The 23,027-nt window shown below is 37.5% G+C and overlaps 1 long non-coding RNA gene and 2 pseudogenes across 4 annotated transcripts in view; 2 read left to right on the top strand and 1 right to left on the bottom strand.

Annotated features, from left to right (window-relative positions):
- LOC103794583 (uncharacterized) overlaps positions 1-23,027 on the bottom strand; it is a 455,426-nt gene that overhangs the window by 13,687 nt on the left and 418,712 nt on the right. The gene's annotated exons all lie outside the window — the stretch shown is intronic.
- LOC100397527 (actin, cytoplasmic 1 pseudogene) lies at positions 10,317-11,440 on the top strand (annotated as a pseudogene).
- On the top strand, positions 11,589-12,987 carry LOC100397155 (sharpin pseudogene; annotated as a pseudogene).

Raw genomic sequence — 23,027 nt, 5'->3', positions numbered from 1 at the left:
CTTCCATATTCTACATTCAATCCATCAGCAAATTCTCTCCACTCTACCTTTCATATATATTCAGCATCCACCCACTTCTCAACATATCCACCGCTACCATGTTCATCTGGCTTGAGCCACCATCATTTCTTGCCTAGATCATTGCAATAGTTTCCAAAGGGAATTCCTTGCTTCTACCCTTGACACCGCCACCCCTACAAATTATTCTTAAAGCTTCAAGAGAGTGAACCTGTTAGAACTAGTGAGATTCAGAGGTAGATTTATTATGAAACTAATGAAGCTTAAACCTCTAGATTCCTCTCCTAACAGATCATTCCCAAGGCTCTAAGAGGACCCCAAGTCTAAATAATGTGGTTAGATGATAATAAATTTTCTTGATGCTTTCAAAGGAAAAATTGTTAAGCATTTTTGAAAACCTGAGTTCTACAATTAATATACCTGGAAATTGAGACCCCACAAAAGCTAAATCAGATCATATCACTCTTTCTGTCAGATCGTCTCTGTCCTCTGCTCAAAAACCTCTAATGGCTTCCTATCTCATTCAGAATAAAAAAATTATTACTAAGGTGAACAAAGCCCTCACTGTGTCTCTGACTCATTTCCTACCACTGCACCCAGTCACACAGGCTCCTTGTTATTTGTGGAACCTTCTAAATGCACCTGTACATCAGAGCCTCTCCAACGTGTCACTGTTTCTACTTGAAAGTCTCCTTCCTGAGGAAGCCTATGGGAATTGCACTCTCTTCCTCCAGGTCTTTCTGCTCAGATGTTGCATTTATTAAAGGAGAAAACGTCCTTTACCAAACTATTTTTTAATGCTTCCCCACCCGTCTTTGACACTTCGCTTCTTGTTAATTAAAAAAATTTTTCTTCAAACCACTTGCCATGTCTCTCTTCATTTGTTGCCCCCCTCCACCAGCTACACATTCTCATTACTAGAATATAAGCTCCTTGATGGCAAGCTATACACACACACACACACACACACACACACACACACACACATATATGAAACTATATATATATCTCACTCTTCCCTATTGTCTAGCATCACATTTAACACATAAATCTTGGATTCATCCATTCAACAGAAACATGCTAAGTATGTTTGTATACACTGGAGAGAAAGCAGAGAACAACCAAAGCCCCTTTCTGTCGTACATGCATTCTTACAGACAGAATGTTACTCTTGCTTTTCTATACGGAACTGTAAATCACTCAGATAGAACTGAGGTCTTAAATGCCTGTGAATTATTTTGATAATGAAATAATTTCTTTTTCTATTTTATACTTCTTATGTCCACAAAAACCCAAGTAGAATTCTTTATTTGTACTATATTTTGCTATTAAAAGAAGGCTTTTACACCTGTATCAGCTAAGCTTGAAGAGTGTAAGCATATAAAAAATGACGTCTTGTGTCTCAAGTACTAAAATGAGAAGAACCTTAGTACTCCTCTTTAGGGTATGTCTTAAGAAGAATGTAATTTATTGATTACTTAATGAGAAAGGTTTTCTTTTTTAAGCATACTTGTAAAAGAGTGTGTGTATTATCTTATCTTCTATTTTGAAGCAATTATAAGTAGTAACACCAGTATGAACTTCAATAAAGTTTAATTTGTTCTGATCTTTTTTAAAATAAAAAAGATCAGAACAAATTAAACTCATGTTTACTAGGTTGGCCTCTGAATCTATAGGTCTTTACCATGATACTATATTGCAGTCACATGGAAATAGAAATAAATTTGCTTATCCATAGAAGTGAAACATCCATATAAACATTAATGCAAATAATAATTAGAAGAAACCTGGAGTAACCATTTAACCTAGACAAAGCGGACTTCAGAGCCAGGGACAAAGAGGGACATTTTATAAGGATAAAGAGATAATTAACTCATGGACATACATATTCTAAAGTGGTATACACCTAATAATAGAGCTTAAAAATACACAAAACAAGCCAGGTGTGGTGGCTCACGCCTGTAATCCCAGCACTTTGAAAGGCTGAGGAGGGTAGATCACATCGTCAGGGGTTTAAGACCAGCCTGGCCAACATAATGAAACCATGTCTCTACTAAAAATACAAAAATTAGCTGGGCATGGTGAACTGCACCTGTAATCTCAGCTACTCAGGAGGCTGAGGCAGGAGAATCACTTGAACCTAGGAGGCAGAGTTTGCAGTGAGCCAAGATCTCACCATTGCACTCCAGCCTGGGCAACAAGAGTGAAACTCCACAAAAAAATAAAATACCCCAAACAGACACTAATAGAGCTACAATATAATAATAAGACAGATCCAAAGTTACAACAGGGGCCTTCAACATCTTATCTTGGTAGCTGAAACAATTTGGGCAGCACTGTCAATGAACATGATCTATTGACCTATATGGAGCTTCCCATCTAACTACAATAGAATACACATTCATTCAAGTGTGTATGGGACATTCACCAAAATATACTATATTCTAAGTCAATAAAATAAGTATCAATAAATATTTTTCAAAAACCTTAAATTATACAAAGTGTATCATCTCAACAAACACATCTAGAAATTAAACAACACACTTCCAAATTATCCAAGACTTGAAGTAACTGCTAAGGAAATTGGAAAATAATTTTAACTAAATGAAAATAAAATAGCAACATAAAAATTAGGAAGATGCGAACAATTCCTATTATTAAAATATTACAAGAGAAAGGAAGAAACTTCTCAAATAAATGATATAAATTTTCACCTTAAGAAACAAGAAAATTCACACAATATACCCAGATAACAAACCTGTACATCTACCCCTGAATCCAAAATAAAATTTAAAATTATAAAAAATAATAAATAAAAGAAACACGAAAAAGAAAATTAAACCCACTCTAATCAGAAAGAAGAAATACTAAACATATCAAAGAAATAGAATGCAGAAGAGTACGGAAAAAAATTTATACCACCAAAAAACAGTTATTCAACAAGATCAATAAAACTGAAAAACCACTAGCTAGAATAATCATGGAAAAAGAAAAAAAATAGAGACCAATTATCAGTATCAAAACATAAAATATACAGATTTATTTTAAAGGAAGTAAAACTCTGTCTCTTTGCAAATAACAAAGAGAAGCTTTGTAAGAAATCACAAGAAGAAGCTATTAGAAATATAAAGGGAGTTAAGTAAGGTCACAAGAGACAGGGCCATATGTAAGTCTATTGTATTTCCACAATAGAAAGAAAACACCTGAAGCTGGTGATCAGCAGCTTCCCAGAAAGATCTCAGGAGTTGGGTGTGAGAGATGGGAAAGTTCTTCTTCCAAGTTTTTATCTTAGACTACATCCTAAGGAGTTACAATCTCTTGCTCTATGGCCATTATCCACTATTAGCATAAACATATACCCATGTATATATATTCTCTACATCAGTTATATCTTAAATCGGCTACCTTGACTAGCTCTGGCATGTTTGAACAGAACTCGGCAAGCTCCCATCCCTGGTGTGTGCCATTCCTTATTTGGAAACCCTCCTGATCTTCTCCTAACTAGCTTCCTCTTCTTCCTTGCCTTCTTTCCTCATTATCTATTCAGGAAATTTTCAAGTTTTTAGCCAATCAGGTCAGGCATAGAATATGAGGTCCCTTCTGGCCTATGAAAACTGGACACAGCAGTAGGGCAATTGTGACAGGTTATGAAAGCTATAAATGTCCTCATCTCCTTTGCTCAGGTGTGCTCTCGTGGCAAGACTGCCAGCAAGTTGCACCCTTTCTGCAGAAAAGAAACTAACCTTGCTGGGCAAAAAGAAAAAAAAGAAAGAAAGAAAGAAAAAAAGGAATTACTAATAAATACAACAACGTATGAATCTCAGAAACATTATGGTGACCAAAAGATTGTGGAAACACAAAGAACATATTGCATAATTCTATTTTTGAGAAACTCTAGAAAATTTTAAACTGTAAAAGTAGATGACTGGCTTCCTGGATCGGGGGTGGGGAGAAGAGATTGCCTGGGTAAAAGTATAAATGAATATTTTTGGCAGTATTCTGTATCTTGATTGTGGTTTTAGATACATGGGAGTATATTTTTGTCAAAACTTGTCAAACTTCAGTTATGAATGCAGTTAGCTGTTTTTAAATTACACCTTAATAAAGTTGATTAAAAGGCAATAGTATGTGAGTGGGCTAAGTGGGCCTCTTCCTTAGTTACCAGAAGCAATTTCTCAGTCTGTAGAATGGATAAAAATGCTCTTATGGTTTATGAGTTTTTTCCTTAATACTACTGACATGGTCCTCTATGTTGCACAAAAGATAGCCAACTGCCCAGTACTGTCTTCAATATTCTACAGCTGCTGGAAAAGAATAGCATTCTATAATTTAGAATTCTCCAGAATTAAAAGATCTATATCGCCATCCCCATGTTTAAGTCACCTGGATTTATAAAGTTTCATTATGCGTAAAAGTAAAGAGGATATTTGAATATAATAAAAGTGGGGTGGTGCTTTAAAACGAAGATATGTGTAATGCAGGGTGTAGTTTTAAATTAAAGGAAACAGCTCAGAAAATCCTTGCTTAATTGAATTAAATGCTTTCCCTAAGATGCCTGTTTGGATTAATTACAAAATTGATATTAATTATATCCCCTTGGAGAACAGTTAATATTTGTTCCAAAGTCCAACCCTTTGCCTCTGGAAAGAATTAAAAGGGAATTTGGCAAAGGGAGAAAAACCTGGCAAAAGAAAAAGAGTGGGCAACACTTGAGATACAATGCTCAGGAAAAAATGGCAGGATCTAGAGCTTACGTAGATATAAGTGGCATCAGATAAAATGATGGAGAATTCGGTTGAAATGATTCAGATGTATTTTTAGGTACAGAGAGATGAGGAATACTCTTTCGGCCACATTATTTTAAAGTTCAAAACAGTATTTCGGAATGTTTGATATAATTCCCTTATGTCAAATGATAAAATGGGAAAAGCAATGTGCTAAATAGCTTACTTCGGGTTTCTCTAATGAGCAAAAGAATCTAGGGAAAAAAAAGATTTTCTGACACATCATTCACTGATTTTTCCATATTGCTCTGGTTGCTGATTCTTAAACATATTCTTAAAAGTAAGTGATAAATGTCACTCTGTAACTGTAAGAAGGGCATAAATAGATATTTTGATAGTCGTGTATTTGGTGATTGTGACACAAATTATCAGGGCAAATGCCTTTTATTGGCTATAAAATTCCATTTTATTATTATAAAACGAGAAATCACTAAAGAAATTTCTCTATTCAAGCTAATATGTTAAAACAGTATGAATCCATCCCCTATGATAGCAAACAACATTTTATGTCACAATTTGACACATAGAAATACAACTTGAAGCATCAAAAATTAATAGTTTATAGTCGAGCTACAGTCCCCTAAAAGCAGGTAATGTGAATTATTTAAGGATAATTTTGATCTGAGAAAAATTCCCTAGCATCATTTGCCTTTGGGAATGCAGAAATCTTGTCTTGTAACTCGCTTTATAGGTCTATAGTTTTGTTTTTCATCTTACAGTATAATACTCTTTTTGTCAATCTGTTTTTACAATTGGGCAATTTAGGAATGTATCATCAAACCTAACTGCTGGAGGGGTATTCTTCTTAGTGCTTAAAAAGTATCGTTTTATTCCATCAATACATGCTAAATATGAATAAGAACAAAATACAATGGGAGGCTCAACTAGTACTCAAATGGGAGCCATTTGAAACACATAGTATGAAATAAAACCATGTACAAATCCAAGTGATTTCATGCTATTTTAAACCAATGTACCAGATCGATTTCATGTCATTTTCTATTCTTTTTAAAAATGATAATATTGTAACTGCTATCTACACAGGTCTGTAATGAGTGCTCCATTGCTGTGTTTTATTCGAAAAGAAAAAGGGAAATTTGCGGTGAAGTCAAAGAGATGTTGGTGGAACCCAGTGGTGTAAGATAAACGATTGAATCCTTCTCAATACTAGTACTTATCTGAAGGAAGAAAAAAAGTTCATTTTTAGATAAGAAGACACTATGAAGGAAACAGGAAAAAAGTTAGACTGTGGTGTTTGTGCAAGAAGAGACTAGTAATGAGATTTGAAGGGTTTGAGGGCAAAACATACAAGCACATGTTTACAAGAGTATCTGAAACCTCAAACAGCAGCAGAGCACCCGAGAGAGATGAGAGTTTGGGTTTTTAAAAGGAGTGTGGAGTACATGATGTTCAGCTTTTTAGAAAACAACTTGTCCACTTATGCCTGCCTAAAATTTTTTAGGATTCCAGTTTTCTTTTCAAATATTAATAAAGCACTGGATTTTCATGGCTGTTTCTAAGTAGTAATATTTTGGCCTAACTTGTATTTGTTTCCCCTCAAAAATAAATGAAAATACCTAATCAAGACACAAACTTAAAGTATTTAAATTTTTTTTTTTTTTAGTTTTACCAACACTCCGATTTCTTCTGATTTCATAGAATCTGAGTCACTAAAGGAACCTTCGAAAATAAGTTAAGTTTGGATTCATGACACGTCAACATGGCTCACTGAATTTTTTTAAAACTTGACTGTTATTACATGTTATTCAATCATGTAAAGTTTAGAGCCACTTTAAGCTGAGTAGTAATATTCTTACATTGAGTCTGGGAATGGTTAGTGTAGATGTGCAGCATTTGAGGAGGAAATAAACCAGCTACAATGACTATTGAGTATATTCTTCAGCTGGGCTATGCTCTTCAGCTAAGTTAGGATCCTCAAGCATTATTTTGGCATTTGGAAAACCTCTTTTCCTAGCTTCAGTTGCAAGATATTGTCAGAACTATTTGGAAAATAACTTTTTTCTTTTTCATCAAGTTGAACCAACAAATAAGGACAATAATAGTTACTGAGCATTTTTTATTTATCAATTCGTTTTCTGGGAATGATAGAGTATGTAGAAAATATCATAACTGACTACCTTTAGGGACCGTCAGCAACCTACACTTGAAAACCACTGACTCCAAATGCCAAGTTTCATACAAATACAGTAAAAGTTCAGCATTACATACAGCATTTGACATGATTGGATTATTTTTCTACGTGTGAGGAAACCGAAGGCAGAGGAAAAAGGAAAAGAACAATTTTAATATCTCACTAAGTGGTATTAAAGTGATACCACAATTAGATTTCAGGTTTTAAATTTTACATTAGATGAGTCCCATTCTCCTCCTCTTTCTGTGTGGGGTAAATCTACTGGAGTACTACCTACAGCTAACAATATCTTATTGAATTGCATAGGATCTTCATGGGAGAATTTAAAGTGCACTTAGGGAAGGAAACAAAGGATGAGAAGGGCAGAGAAACCAATATCTTAAAGAGTAAATACAAGGTTAGAAGCTGGAGGAATAGAGAAGCGGTACACAATGGTTTTGGAAAAGTGGTTCAGGAAGGAGGGGCCAAAGTGGCCGAACAGACACAGTTCCCATCTGCAGCTCCCAGGGAGACCAACACAGGAGGTGGGTGATTTCTGCATTTCCAACTGAGGTACCCAGATCATCTCACTGGGACTGGCTAGGCAGTGGGTACAGCCCATGTAGAATGAGCCGAAGCAGGGTGGGGCATATCTTTACCCGGGAAGTGTACAGAGCAGGGGAACCTTTCTCCCCCAGTCAAAGGAAACAGTGAGGGGGTGTGCTACCCACCAGAAGTACTATGCTTTTCTCACAGATTTTTGTAATCCTCAGGTTGGGAGATTCCCTTATGAGCCTATACCAGCAGCACCCCGGGTTTCAGGCACAAAACTGGGTGGCTGTTTGGGCAGACACTGAGCTGCAGGAGTTTTTACATATTCCAGTGGCACAAGAACTTAAGCTAAGAACCACTTGGCTTGAAATTCCTACTGCCAGCCCAGCAGTCTGAAATCTGCCTGGGATGACCATGCTTGGAGCGGGGAGGGGTGACCGCCATTACTGTGGCTTTAGCAGGTAGTACTAAGGAGACCGGGAGGTTTGGACTAGGTGGAATTCACCAGAGTGCAGCTAAATGGTCATGGCCAGACCGCTTCTCTAGATGCCTCCTCACGAGGCAGAGCATCTCTGCAGGAAATCCAGCAGCTCCAGTTAGGGGCACACAGACAGAGCTGTCATCTCCCTGGGACAGAGCAGAGCACCTGTGAGAAAAGGTGGCTATGGTCTCAGGTTTAGCAGACAATCTTTTCTACTTGCTGGCTTTGAAGGGAGCAGCTGATTCAGAAGGGGGATTCTCCGAGCACAGCATACTAGCTCTGCTAAGGGAAAGACTGCCTCCTCAGGTGGGTCCCTGACCCCATGCCTCATAACTGAGAAAGACCTCCTAACAGGGCTCAACAGACACCTCATATGGGAGAGCTCCAGATGGTATCAGGACAGTGCCCCCCTGGGATGGAGCTTCCAGAGGAAGGAGCAGGCAGCAATCTTTGGTGTTCTGCAGCCACCACTGGTGATACCTAGGTGAACAGGGTCTAACATGGACCCCAGCAAACTACAGCAGACCTGAAGAAGAGGAGCCTGACTGTTAGAAGGAAAACTAACTAACAGAAAGCAATAACAACAACATCAACACCAACAACAAAAAATCCCCCAAAAACCCCATCCAAAGGTCATTAGCCTCAAAGATCAATGACAGATTAAAAACACTGAAAATTCCAAAAACCAGAAAGCCTCTTCTTCTCCAAATGATCACGACACCTCTCCAGCAAGGTCACAGAACTGGACGGAAGATGAGATGGATGAATTGACAGAAGTAGGTTTCAGAAGGTGGGTAATAACAAACTCCGCTGAGCTCAAGGAGCGTGTTCTAACCCAATGCAAAGAAGCTAAGAACTTTGATAAAAGGTTACAGGAGCTGCTAGCTAGAATAACCAGCTTAGAGAGGAACATAAATAACCTGATGGAGCTAAAAACACAGCATGAGAACTTCGTGAAGCATACACAAGTATCAATAGCCAAATCAATGAAGTGGAAAAAAGGACATCAGAGTTTGAACACCATCTTGCTGAAAAAAAGCATGTAGATAAGATTATAGACAAAAGAATGAAAAGGAGCGTGAAAAACTTCTAAAAAATATGGGACTATGTGAAAAGACCAAACCTATGATTGATTGGAGTACCTGAAAGAGACAGGAAGAAACCCTACAAGCCAGAAGAGAGTGGGGTGCAATATTCTACATTTTAAAGAAAAGAATTTTCAACCCAGAATTTCATGTTCAGCCAAACTAAGCTTCATAAGCAAAAGAGAAATAGGATCCTTTGCAGACAAGCAAATGCTGAGGGATTTCATTACTAGGCCTGCCTTGCAAGAGCTCCTGAAGGAAACACTTAATATGGAAAAAAAAAACCCAAGTACCAGACACTGCAAAAACAAACTAAAATGTAGAGACTATGAAGAAACTGTATCAACAGTATGCAAAATAACCAGCTAGCATCATGATGACAGGATCAAATTCACATGTAACAATATTAACCTTAAATGTAAATGGGATAAATGCCCCAATTAAAAAATACATACTAGCAAATTGGTTAGAGTCAACACTATCAGTGCACTGTACTCAGGAGATCCATCTCATGTGCAAAGACGCATATAGATTTAAAATAAAGGGATGGAGAAAAATTTACCAAGCAAATGGAAAGCAAAAAAGAAAAAAAAAATCAGGGGTGGCAATCCAAGTCTCTGATAAACAGACTTTAAACCAACAAAGATCAAGAAAGACAAGAAGGGCATTACATAACAGTATAGGGATCCATTCAACAAGAAGAGCTATCTCAAATATATATGAACCCAACACAAGAGTACCCAGATATATAAAACTAATTTTTAGAGACTTACAAAGAGACTTAGACTTTCACTCAATAATAGTGGGAGGCTTTAACACCTCATTGTCAATATTAGACAGATCAAGGAGACAGAAAATTAGCAAGGATATTCAGGACTTGAACTCAGTTCTGGATCATGTGGACCTATTACACATCTATGGAACTCTCCACCCCAAATCACGAGAATATACATTCTTCTCAGTGCCACATGGCACTTATCCTAAAACTGACCACATAATAGGAAGTAAAACACTCCTCAGTAAATTCAAAAGAACAGAAATCATTTAAAAAAAGGTCTCTCAAAACACAGTGCAATCCAATTAGACTCAGGAACCACACAACTATATGGAAATTGAACAACCTGCTTCTGAAAGACTCCTGGGAAAATAATGAAATTAAGGCAGAAATAAAGAAGTTTTTTGCGGCCGAGATTCCATCTGCTCCGCGAGTACAGAGCCTTGCCCTTGCCGCTCCGTTGCCCATCCACACCTGCCGCCATCTCACCATGGATGATGATACCACTGCACTCATTGTGGACAACAGCTCTGGCATGTGCAAGGCCAGCTTCGCGGGCGACGATGCTCCCCGGGCCATCTTCCCCTCCATCGTGGGGCGCCCCTGGCACCAGGGCATGATGGTGGGCATGGGTCAGAAGGACTCCTACATGGGTGACGAGGTCCTGAGCAAGAGAGTCATCCTGACCCAGAAGTACCCCATCAAGCACGGCATTGTCACCAACTGGGATGACATTGAGAAGATCTAGCACCACACTTTCTACAACGAGCTGCATGTGGCTCCTGAGGAGCACCCGTGCTGCTTACTGAGACCCCCCTGAACCTGAAGGCCAACCGCGAGATGACCCAGATCATGTTTGATACCTTCAACACCCCAGCCATGTATGTGGCCACCCAGGCCATGCTTTCCTTGCATGCCTCTGGCCGTACCACTGGCATGGTGATGGACTCCGGTGACAGGGTCACCCACACTGTGCCCATCTATGAGGGGTATGCCCTCCCCCATGCCATCCTGTGTCTGAAAGTGGCTGGCCGGGACCAGACTGACTACCTCATGAAGATTCTTACTGAGCGCAGCTACAGCTTCACCACCATGGCTGAGCGGGAAATCATGCCTGACATCAAGGAGAAGCTGGGCTATGTCACCCTGGACTTCGAGCAGGAGATGGCCATGGCAGCCTCCAGCTCTTCCCTGGAGAAGAGCTATGAGCTGCCCGATGGTCAGGTCATCACCATCGGCAACAAGCGGTTCAACTGCCCTGAGGTGCTCTTCCAGCCTTCTTTCCTGGGCATGGAATCTTGTGGCATCCATGAAACTACCTTTAACTCCATCATGAAATGTGACATGGACATCCACTAAGAACTGTATGCCAACACAGTGCTGTCTGGCGGTACCACAATGTACCCTGGCATTGCTGACAGAATGCAGAAGGAGATCACCGCCCTGGCACCCAGCATGATGAAGATCAAGATCATGGCTCCTCCCAAGCGCAAATACTCCCTCTGGATTGGCACCTCCATCCTGGCCTCACTGTCCATCTTCCAGCAGATGTGGATCAGCAAGCAGGAGCATGAGGAGTCCAGCCCCTCCATTGTCCACCACAAATATTTCTAGGTGGACTGTGACTTAATTGCGTTACACCCTTACTGGAATGGTGAAGGTGACAGCAGTCTGTTGGAGTGAGCATCCCCCAAAGTTCTATAATGTAGCCGAGGACTTGATTGTGTACATTGTTTTTTTAAGTCATTCCAAATATCGTGAGATGCACTGTTACAGGGAGTCCCTTGCCCTCCCAAAAGCCACCCCACTTCTCTCTAAGGAGAATGACCCAGTTCTCTCCCGAGTCCACAAAGGGGAGGTAACAGCATTGCTTTTGTTGTAAATTATGTAATGAAAAAATTTTTAAATTTTGCCTTAATACTTTTTAATTTTTGTTTTATTTTAAAATATTTTAGCCTCTGTGGCTACACCTTTTTGTCCCTCAACTTGAGATGTATGAAGGCTTTTGGTCTCCCTGGGAGTAGGTGGAGGCAGCCTGGGCTTACTTGTACACTGACTTGAGACCAGTTGAATAAAGTGCACACCTTAAAAAAAAAAAAGAAGAAGAAGTTCTTTGAAACCAATGAAAACAAAGAGACAATGTACCAAAATCTCTGGAACACAGCTAAAGCAGTGTTAAGAGAAAAATTTGTAGTATCAAATGCCCACATCAGAAAGCTAGAAAGATCTCAAATTGACATACAATTAAAAGAACTAGAGAAGTAAGAGCAAGCAAATCCAAAGGCTAGTAAAAGACAAGAAATAACTAAGATCAGAGCAGAACTGGAGATAGATACACAAAAAAACCTTCAAAAATTAATGAACCCAAAGCTGGGTTTTTAGGGAAAAAAATAACAAAATAGATAGACCATTAGCTAGACTAATAAAGAAGAAAAGAGGGAAGAATTAAATAGACACAATCAAAAATGATAAAGGGGCTATCACCACTGACCCCACAGAAATAGACCCGGGCCCGGGCCATTGCAGGTGGGGACAAGAAGGGGGCAGTCCAAGCAGCAGCCGTCCTGGCCCAGCATCGTGAGGCCCTCAGTGTTCAGCTTCAGGAGGCCTGCTTCCCACCTGGCCCCATCAGACTGCAGGTCACACTTGAAGATGCTGCTTCTGCTGCATCCACCGCATCCTCTGCCCACATCACACTGCAGGTCCACGCCCACTGCACCATTGCAGATCTCCAGGAGCAGTGTTATCAGAGCTTGTTTTCCCACCGGCCGTGCAACGCTGGGTCATTGGGCAGTGCTTGTGTGTGCCTGAGCTCAGTCTTGCCTCCTATGGGGTTTGGCAGGATGAGGACCCTGCTTTCCTCTACTTGCTGACAGCTCTTCGAAAAGCCCCAGCCACAGGACCCAGCCCTCATTGCCCCGAGAAGACGGATGGGGAACTTGGACGCTTGTTTCCCGCATCATTGGGCCAGCTCCCAGGCCCCCAGCCAGCCACTTCCAGCCTGCCCAGTCCTCTCCAGCCCGGCTGGCCCTGTCCTTCCTGCACCTTCATCAATGCCCAAGCCACCCTGGCTGTCAGATGTGTAGCACCCAGAGGCCCTGCACTTGGGACCCCCTTGCCACAGCTTCCACCTAACAGCCACCAGAGGTTATAAGGGAAGAGTGGCCCTTCCCTTACAGGTCGACATCTCCAGGCCCCTGCTGAACTGAGGGGCTCTCTACTGACTGCTTGCTGGGACAGAGCCACCAGGGTTAGGGGGAAGGACCACAAACTGGAACCATTAAAGACCCTTAGGAGCCAAAAAACAACAAAAAAAAAATCACAGAATACTATAAAAAACTCTATGTAAATAAACTAGAAAATCTAGAGGAAATAGATTAATTCCTGGACACATACACCCTCCCAAGACTAAACCAGGAAGAAGTCAAACCTCTGAATAGACCAGTAACAAGTTTTGAAATTAAGGCAGTAATTAATAGCTTACCAACCAAAAAAAGCCCAGGACCAAAGGGATTCACAACTGAATTCTATCAGAAGTACAAAGAGGAGCTGGTACCATTCCTTCTAAAACTATTCTGAACAATAGAGAAAGACAGAGTTTTCCCTAACTCATTTTATTAGGTCGGCATCATCCTGATACCAAAACCTGGCAGAGACACAACAACAAAAATCTTCAGACCAATATCCCTGATGAACATCAATGTGAACATTCTCTATAAAGTACTGGCAAATCAAATCCAGCAGCACATCAAAAAACTTATCTACCATGATCAAGTGGGCTTCATCCCTGGGATGCAAGGCTGGTTCAAGATACTCAAATCAATAAACGTAATCCATCACGTAAAAAAACCAGTAACAAAAACCACATGATTATGTCAACAGATGCAGAAAATACCTTTGATAAAATTCAACATCCTGTTTAAAACTCTAAATCAACTGGATATTGATGAAACGTAGCTCAAAGTAATAAGAGCAATTTATGACAAACCTACAGCCAATATCATACTGAATGGGCAGAAGTTGGAAGCATTTCCTTTGAAAACAGGCACAAAATAAGGATGCCCCTCTCACCCCTCCTATTCAACATGGTATAGGAAGTCCTGGCCAGGACATTCAGGCAAGAGAAATAAATAAATTGTATTCGAATAGGAAGAGAGGAAGTCAAACTGTCTCTGTTTGCAGATGACATGATTCTTTATTTAGAAAACCCCATCATCTTAGCCCTAAAACTCCTTAAGCTGATAAGCAACTTCAGCAAAGTCTCAGGATACAAAATCAATATGCAAAAATCGCAAGCATTCCTAAATACCAACAATAGACAAGAATAGAGCTAAATCACGAATGAGCTGTCATTCACAATTGCTACAAAGGGAATAAAACACCTAGGTATACAGATAACAAGGGATGTAAAGGACCTCTTCAAGAAGAACTACAAACCACTGCTTAAGGAAATAAGACAAGACACAAATAAATGAAAAAACATTCCATCTTCATGGATAAGAAGAATCAATATTGTGAAAATGGCCATACTGCCCAAAGTAATTCATAGATTCAATGCTATTCCCATCAAACTACCATTGACTTTCTTCACAGAATTAGAAAAAACTACTTTAAATTTCATATGGAACCAAAAAAGAGCCCGTACAGCCAAGATAACCCTAAGCAAAAAAAACAAAGCTGGAGGCATCATGCTACCTGCCTTCAAACTATGCTACATGTCTACAATAACCAAAACAGCATGGTACTGGTACCAAAACAGACATTTAGACGAATGGAACCAAACAGAGACCTCAGAAATAACACCACACTTCTACAACCATCTGATCTTTGAATAACTTGACAAAAATAAGCAACAAGGAAAGGATTCCCTATTTAATAAGTGGTGCTGGGAAAACTGGCTAGCCATATGCAGAAAATGGAAACTTGATATTTTCCTTACACCTTACACAAAATTAACTCAAGAAGAATTAAAGACTTAAATGTAAAACCCAAAACCATAAAAACCCTAGAAGAAAATGTAAGCAACACTATTCAAAACATAAGCATGGGGCAAAGATTTCGTGACAAAAACGCCAAAAGCAATTTCAACAAAAGCCAAAATTAACCAATCGGATCTAATTAAACTAAAGAGCTTCTGGACAACAAAAGGAACTAGCATCAGGGTGCCCAGGTAATCTACAGAACGGGAGAAAAGTTTTGCAATCTACCCATCTGACAAAAGTCTAATATCCAGAATCTACAAGGAACTCAAACGAATTTACAAGAAAAAAACAAACTCCATCAAAAAGTAAGTGAAGGATATGAACAGACACTTCTCAAAACAAGACATTTATGTGACCAACAAACATATGAAAAAAAAGCTCAGCATCACTGATCATTAGAAAAATGCAAATCACAATGATATACCATCTCATGCCAGTCAGAATGGTGATTATTAAAAAGTCAAGAAACAACAGAGGCTGGCAAGGCTGTGGAGAAATAGGAACGTTTTTACACTGTTGGTGGGAGTGTAAATGAGTTCAACCATTGTGGAAGACAGTATGGCGATTCCTCAAGGATCTAGAACCAGAAATACCATTGACCCAGCAATCCCATTACTGGGTATATACCCAAAGGATTATAAATAATTCTACTATAAATGCCCATGCACACATACATTTATTGCCGCACTATTTACAATAGCAAAGACCTGGAACCAACCCAAATGCCCATCAATGATAAACTGGATAAAGAAAATGCGGTACATACATACCATGGAATATTACGCAGCCATAAAAAGGAATGAGATCATGTCCTTTGCATGGACATGAAGCTGGAAGCCAACATTCTCAGCAAACTAACACAGGAACAGAAAACCAAACTCCACATGTTCTCACTTATAAGTGGGAGTTGAACAGTAAGAACATATGGCCACAGTGAGAGGAACAACACACACTGGGGCCTGTCAGGGGGTGGGGGGCAAGGGAAGGGAGAGCATTAGGACAAATAGCTGTTGCATGTGGGGCTTAAAACTTAGATGATGGGTTGATAGATATACCAAACCACCATGGCACACGTACACTTAAGTAACAAACCTGCACATTCTACACATGTATCCCAGAACTTAAAGTAAAATCTTAAAAAAAAGAAAAGCAGTTCAGGACCAAGGCCAGCATTGAGGGTCCACTTGAGCTATGTGGAGCAACAGCAGATGAATGGCTTAGGGCAGCCATGAAAGATTAAATATCTTCTCCTAATACTAGTACTGTATCCAGGTCTTCATATTAGCCTCAAGCCTTCAAAACTATGCAGATGCATGATATCTGAGGAAAAGCTAAAAATCATTAATCAAATGGATATCACCATATTAGCTAATTCATGAAGAAATGTTTCTGGAGACATTTAAATGAAGTCATGAGTCTATAAAACATTACATGAGAAAATGTTTATGTATCACTGTCATGAGGAATTAAGTAGATATCAGCAAATGTTATGTTTATGGATATGTCTACATTTATAGCTTAGATACTACTCATAATAACATGGTATAAAACCGAGCATGAAAGATGTTATAAGGAGGGCCTTTGAATATATTTTGATGAAGTAGACAATAATAAATCCAAAATATATGTATTATGCTAAGTAAATGGCAATCTGTAAGTTACAATTTAAAGTAAACTAATCAAAATGTTCACTCAGAACTCTGGCCAAAAAAGGATAAACAACATGTAATGGAAAGTGTTTTATATTTCAAGATAGTTGTTAAATTAAACATGTAACATTTAACATGTTAAACCTGCACCTCTATTTAGTTATTAAATTTAGTATGTCAGTGAAGAGCACTTTACATGAAAGTAATTTTGAGATTGTGGTGCCATATGAAAATGTAAAACCAAGCATCAGAAGCTATAAGAATATTATTAGAAAAAGATCTGATCATTCTGAAGTTGAACATGCCATTTGGAAACTAAAGGACAAAATAAAGGAGAACAAATTTCCTTGGGACATAGATAACTTGCATAAGGTATACAAGATTACTTTTCCAAAGGTTAAGAGAAACAGAAATACAGAGATAAATTTGTAAGATGATAAGTGAAGAAGGCACTTTAAAAACAACAGACCTGTTTCTCACTCATTTTCTTACAAATTCAGGTGAAAACCTACAAGTGCATTATGACATCAATTATGAACATGGCATATATAATAAGTGCATTAATTCTCAAATACTCTGCATCATGTAGTTACAAAAACTTGGCAAGTATTCATAAATAAAGTACTATTTCTAGTTTGGAGTAATCAATACAAGTACTCGATTTCAGTTCTCTGCTACTTTATATCTCTATTTCCAACCAACTCAGACACCACCTACATATCCTTTCTTTGGATTTTAGAAATAAACATTTTACAATAGTCTAGAAAAGAAATAATGGATTCTGGATGTTCACCTACCCCCAGTTAGGTGTGACTTTTTGGAAGGTCATCACAGCTCATAGAACTTTGGTTTCTCTTCCCCTTCCAATGGGGGTGGGGAACAAAAATTGCTAAACTCTAGAAAATTCATGATGTTTGTGTCACTCACCACCAATTTGGTTATATACCATTTTGAATTATTCAGTAGTCTTCTCAGCTAGATTCTAAGTGCCCTAGGTATATTTCCCATTACCTAGCACAGTGCTGAGTTATAACTAGGTGTTTTTAAAATACTTCTTCCTGGACTGAATATTTACTGGAAAAATATTGGAGGCCAAGAAAAGACATACTCACTTACTTGAATATTCTCTGGTCTAAAATTGTCTTCTATCAGCAGTGTGAAATAGGATGGTTGAAGAGTTTGTTTGAAAAGAAATCTTTTCATTATCAATTTGAAATACACTATCTTCCAAATGCTATGTTACATTATCTATAACCTAGAGGATTTGTTCACGCATATTTTTTTTACACATCTGAAAGTAAAATGGGTTAATGTGTGACCTACCTACAGAAATAGCAGAAGTCATTTTAGACAGCCTGGAAAAGGTAGCAAACTTTCAAAACCACATTCCTATTTAGCTGGCATATATATAACATGTGTCTTCTTGTCAGTTCCAGTAATATCATGTATATATTAGGAGAAAAAAGTATTATTCATAATTAGCTTCCTTTTGGGCCCTGATGAAAGAATTCCATAATCTAAATCTTTGTTTATTCATAAAGTTCTTCATCGAGAATGAGCTAAGATGTTGAAATTATGATATAGATACAGAAGGCATCAGCTAGATAGTGTATTAATGATGAACTTCAAGTGTTGCAGCAACAGTTAAGAGGAAAATAAGTTAAAAGTACTAAGAAGGTTAGTAGGGTTATCAGAAACATATGGTATTTTTTAAAAGTTTTACTGAATGCAGCAGGGGTTCTGTGGATTCATTAAGGAAAGAAAAATGATGAAGGTAAAATGTGAGTGAGAAGTAAGCTTTTATCTGATGAGTCTTTTCCATCTGATCCCATCTGCCTCAATCTAATCACACTTAGCTGTGTTGAAGCTATCTACAGAGGTTAAATTTATTTTGAAGTTCAGTAAATAAGGTTATGCCTCTTGAAAAAAAAAGCAGACTATACTATACTAAATAGTAAAACAGCAGGTCCACCCAGTAGTGCACATTTTTTGGCAAGATAATACATATGAGAAGTATGAATTGTGAATAGGATTGTTTGGTTGTTAAATTGGACAGGTCTTTAAAAATCATAAGAGAATATACATGATAAAGGCATTCATAGTTTCATATATAGTCATGCACTATAAGACACTCTGTCAATGACGGACTGCATAATACTGTAAATACAACATTTTTATTGTACCCTTTCTGTGTTTAAATATGTTTAGATACACAAATATTTACTATTGTGTCACAGTTGACTATGTGTTTAGTGCAGCAACATGTTGTACCAGTTTGTATCCTTGGAAAAATAGACTACACCATATATCCTAGGTGTACATTAGGCTATATTGTCTAGGTTTGTGTAAGAATACTTTATGATGTTGGTCCAATGACAGAATTGCCTAATGACACATTTCTGGGAAGGCATCCCCATTGTTAAGCAATGTATGAAGGTATTATAAAGTCATAGGTTCAAAGTGTTTTCAAGAGGAAAGGGACAATTTTCATTTGGATAAATTAAGATGAATGTTCTTCTTTGTAGACCATTTTCTCTTCTTAAAAGAAAACACGCTGTTTCTTGCATAATGTCATAAATATCCAAGCACTTTTCAATTTTGAAATTCTTTTGCTCCAATATTCATATTCTTTTCCAACACCTCCCTATTCCTCTTCTTCTGCTTTCAAAATGCACCGATATTTGTAACCTTGGGAAAGCTGTACTTCACCCTGAAGCTATCTTAGTTATGTGTTTCCTGTTAATAAATTTTGAGTGAGTTATCCACCTTTACACAACTCATGCCTAATCTGATGTCTTCTTCCTCCACTCTATTGAATTTGCATTCATACCTTTCTCCTGAACAGATTTTGTTTCCCTAACTTGACCATAAGCTTTTGTAGAAAGAATTGTAATAACTAATTTTGGGGCTTTGGCTACCATTGTACATTGACCTTAAAAAAATAAATGAATTCGCTCAATTTATTAGTGGACTTCAAATGCTCAATTGAATCCACCAAACTACTAGAATAGGTGAACCACCCTTCATTATAATGAATTACTCTCTGACGTGAGAAATCTTCCCCTACAAGCTAACCCATCTGCCCTTTCTCAGGTGGCAAAAGACTCAGTATTCTTTTTTTTCTTTGTGTATTTACTGCCAATTTCTAGGAATCCCAGCCAGGAAAACACAGAGCAGTAAGTGTGAATAGTGAGTTTCTAATATCATGAGAAAAGTGGCTGGACTAGGAGAGAAGGCCAGATTTCCTAGGCATCTATTAAACAGTGTGTATTAAGTCCCTAACACTTGTTCTCTAGTACTAAGAAGACTATCAAAGAATATCTAGATATAGCCCTTAATCTAAAGAAGCTCACATGTTCATAATACAAAAAAGAATACGGAAATTTTAAAATTATTTTAAGAAGGAATTTCCAAAATGTTTTCTAAAAATGGCAGTACTGTTAGCTGCCATACCTAATTTTTATTATTTATTTATTTTTTGAGACGGAGTTTCGCTCTTGTTACCCAGGCTGGAGTGCAATGGCGCGATCTCGGCTCACCTCAACCTCCACCTCCTGGGTTCAGGCAATTCTCCTGCCTCAGCCTCCTGAGCAGCTGGGATTACAGGCACGTGCCACCATGCCCAGCTAATTTTTTGTATTTTTAGTAGAGACGGGGTTTCACCACGTTGACTAGGATGATCTCGATCTCTTGACCTCATGATCTACCTGACTCGGCCTCCCAAAGTGCTGGGATTACAGGCTTGAGCCACCGCGCCCGGCCTGCCATACCTAATTTATAGTACTGCTCTCAAGATCAAATGGACATGAAAATAATTAAAAACATAAAATTGTAAACTCTACACACTTGCAAAAAAATCTGTCATCATGTTATGTTACATTTTTATAAAAGTTATGAGTACCTACAATTAGATAAAGATGTTTATAAATGTCACTATACATATTAAAAAACAAGAACTTGAAGGCATACAATTCTATGTAATAATCCAACTCGTAAAAGTCAAGGGTAAAGAAAGAATCCTAAAAGAAGCAGGAGGAAAAAAAGACGAATAACATAAGAATGGAGCTTCAATATAGCTGGTGAAAGACTTTTCAGTGGAAGACTTACAGGCCTGGAGAAAGAGGTATGACATATTTAAAGTGCTGAAGGAAAAAACCTTCTACCTTAAAATAATGTATCTGGTGAAAATATTCTTCAAACACAAAGGAGAAATACTTTCCCAGACAAACAAAAGCTGAGAAATTTCACCAACACCAGACCTATCCTACAAGAAATGCTAATGGAATTATTTCAATCAGAATGACAAGGATGCTAATAAGCAACAAAAAACCACCTGAAGGCACAAAATTCACTGATACAGCAAGTATACAGTAAAACAGAATATTAAAAAACTATAACTAAGTTTGTAAATGAATCTGATCTTAAGTAGAAGGACTAAATGATGAACCAATAAGAGATAAATAGAAGTAACAAAAAGTTGAAAAGCGTGGGGAATGGGAATATACTGCTTGGAATTTCTATGTTTTCTTGTCTTTCTTCTTTTTATGTTTGTTTGTTTATTTATGTCAACACTGTTAGTTGTCATCAGCTAAAAATAATAAGTTATAATATGTATTTGTAAGACTCACGGTAACTTCAAATCAAAAAACATACAATGGTTCCAAAAAAAATAAAAAGCAAGAAATTAAATTCTATCAGCAAAGAAAAAAAATCACATTTACTAAAAAAGAAGACAAGAAGAAGTAAAGAAAGAGAAGAATACAAAACAACTTGAAGACAAATAATAACAAGGTAGAAGTAAGTCCTTAGTTATCAACAATAACATAGAACATAAATGGACTAAACTCTTTAATCAGAAGACATAGAGTGGCTGAATGGATTAAAATAAAAAGACCCAATGATCTGTTACCTACAAGAAATACACTTCACTATAAAAGTACATATGGACTGAAACTTTTTAAAAATGGAAAAAGAAATTCCATGCCAAAGGAAACCAAAAAAGAACAGGAATAGCTATAATAATATCAAACAAAATAGATTTCAAGACAAAAGCTGTAAGAAGAAGCAAAGAATGTCACTATATGATAAAGTGATTAATTCTGCAAGAAGAAATAACAATTTTAAATATATATGATGTAGGCCAACACTGGAGCACCCAGATATATAAGACAAATACTATTAGCGCCAAAGAGAGAGATAGAACCTAATACAATAACAGCTTGAGAGTTTAACACTGCACTTTTAGCATTGGACACACCATCTAGACAGTAAATTAACAAAGAAACACTGGACTTAATCTGTACTATAGACCAAATGGACCTAACAGATATTTACAGAACATTTCATCCAAAGGCTGCAAAATACACATTCTTTTCCTCAGCACATTGATCATTCTCAATGATAGACCTTATGTTAGGTCAATAAACAAATCTTAAAACATTCAAAAAATTGAAATAATATCAAGCATCTTCTCTGACCAAAATGGAATAAAACTAGATATCAATAAAAAAGGAATTTTAAAAACCATAGAAAAAAATTGGAAATTAAACAATATGATTGTGAATGACCAGTGTATCAATGAAGAAATTAAGAAGAAAAATGAAAAATTTTCTGAAACAAATGATAATGAGAAACACAACATAATAAAACCTATGGGATATAGCAAATGTAGCACAAAGAGGGAAGTTTGTAGCTATGTCTTTCCACCCAAAAAGAAGAAAAACTTAAGATTAACAACCTAACAATGCATCTTAAAGAACTACAAAAGCAAGAGCAGACCAGAGTCAAAATTAGTAAAAGGAAAGAAATAAAAATCAGAGCAAAAATAAAAGAGAAGAGTGAAGCTTTAAAAAACAGTTTCCTAGCAAAGAAAAGCCTGGGACCTGATGACTTTACTGCTAAATTCTACCAAACATTTTTAAAGAACGAATACTAATACTACTCAAACTATTCTGCAAAATAGAGAAAGAGGAAGTATTTCCAAACTCATTCCATGAGGCCAACATCACCATCCTACCAAAAGCAAAGACACATTTTTGAAAATGATAGATCAATATCACTGATAAATATTGATGCAAAAATTTGAAACAAAATACTAGCAAGCAAAATTTACCAATATATTTAAAAATATCATTTATCATGACCAAGTGGTATTTATCACAGGGATATAAGGATGGTTCAACATATGAAAATCAATCAATGTGATACATTATGTCAACAGATTGAAGAGCAAACCTATATGGTCATTTCAATTGATGCTGAAAAGCATTTAATAAAATTCAACATCTATTATAATAAGGAAACCCTCAAAAAACCAGGTATTGTATTATGTTGGGGAGCATAACTCAACATAATAAAAGCCATATATGACAGACTCACAGCTAGTGTCATACTGAATGTGGAAAAACTGAAATACTTTCCTCTAAGATCTGGAACATGACAAGGATTCCTACTGTCACACCATTATTCGATTAAGTACTGCAAGTCCTAGCTAGAGCAATCAGACAAGAGAAATATAGAAAGGCAACAAACTGTAAAGGAAAAGTCAAATTATCTTTGTTTGCAGATGAT

This window comes from Callithrix jacchus, chromosome 7 (genome assembly GCF_049354715.1).
Source record: "Callithrix jacchus isolate 240 chromosome 7, calJac240_pri, whole genome shotgun sequence".
Classification (NCBI taxonomy): domain Eukaryota; kingdom Metazoa; phylum Chordata; class Mammalia; order Primates; family Cebidae; genus Callithrix; species Callithrix jacchus.
Note: the sequence above shows the minus strand (reverse complement) of the source record. Positions and strands in the feature narration are given on the sequence as shown.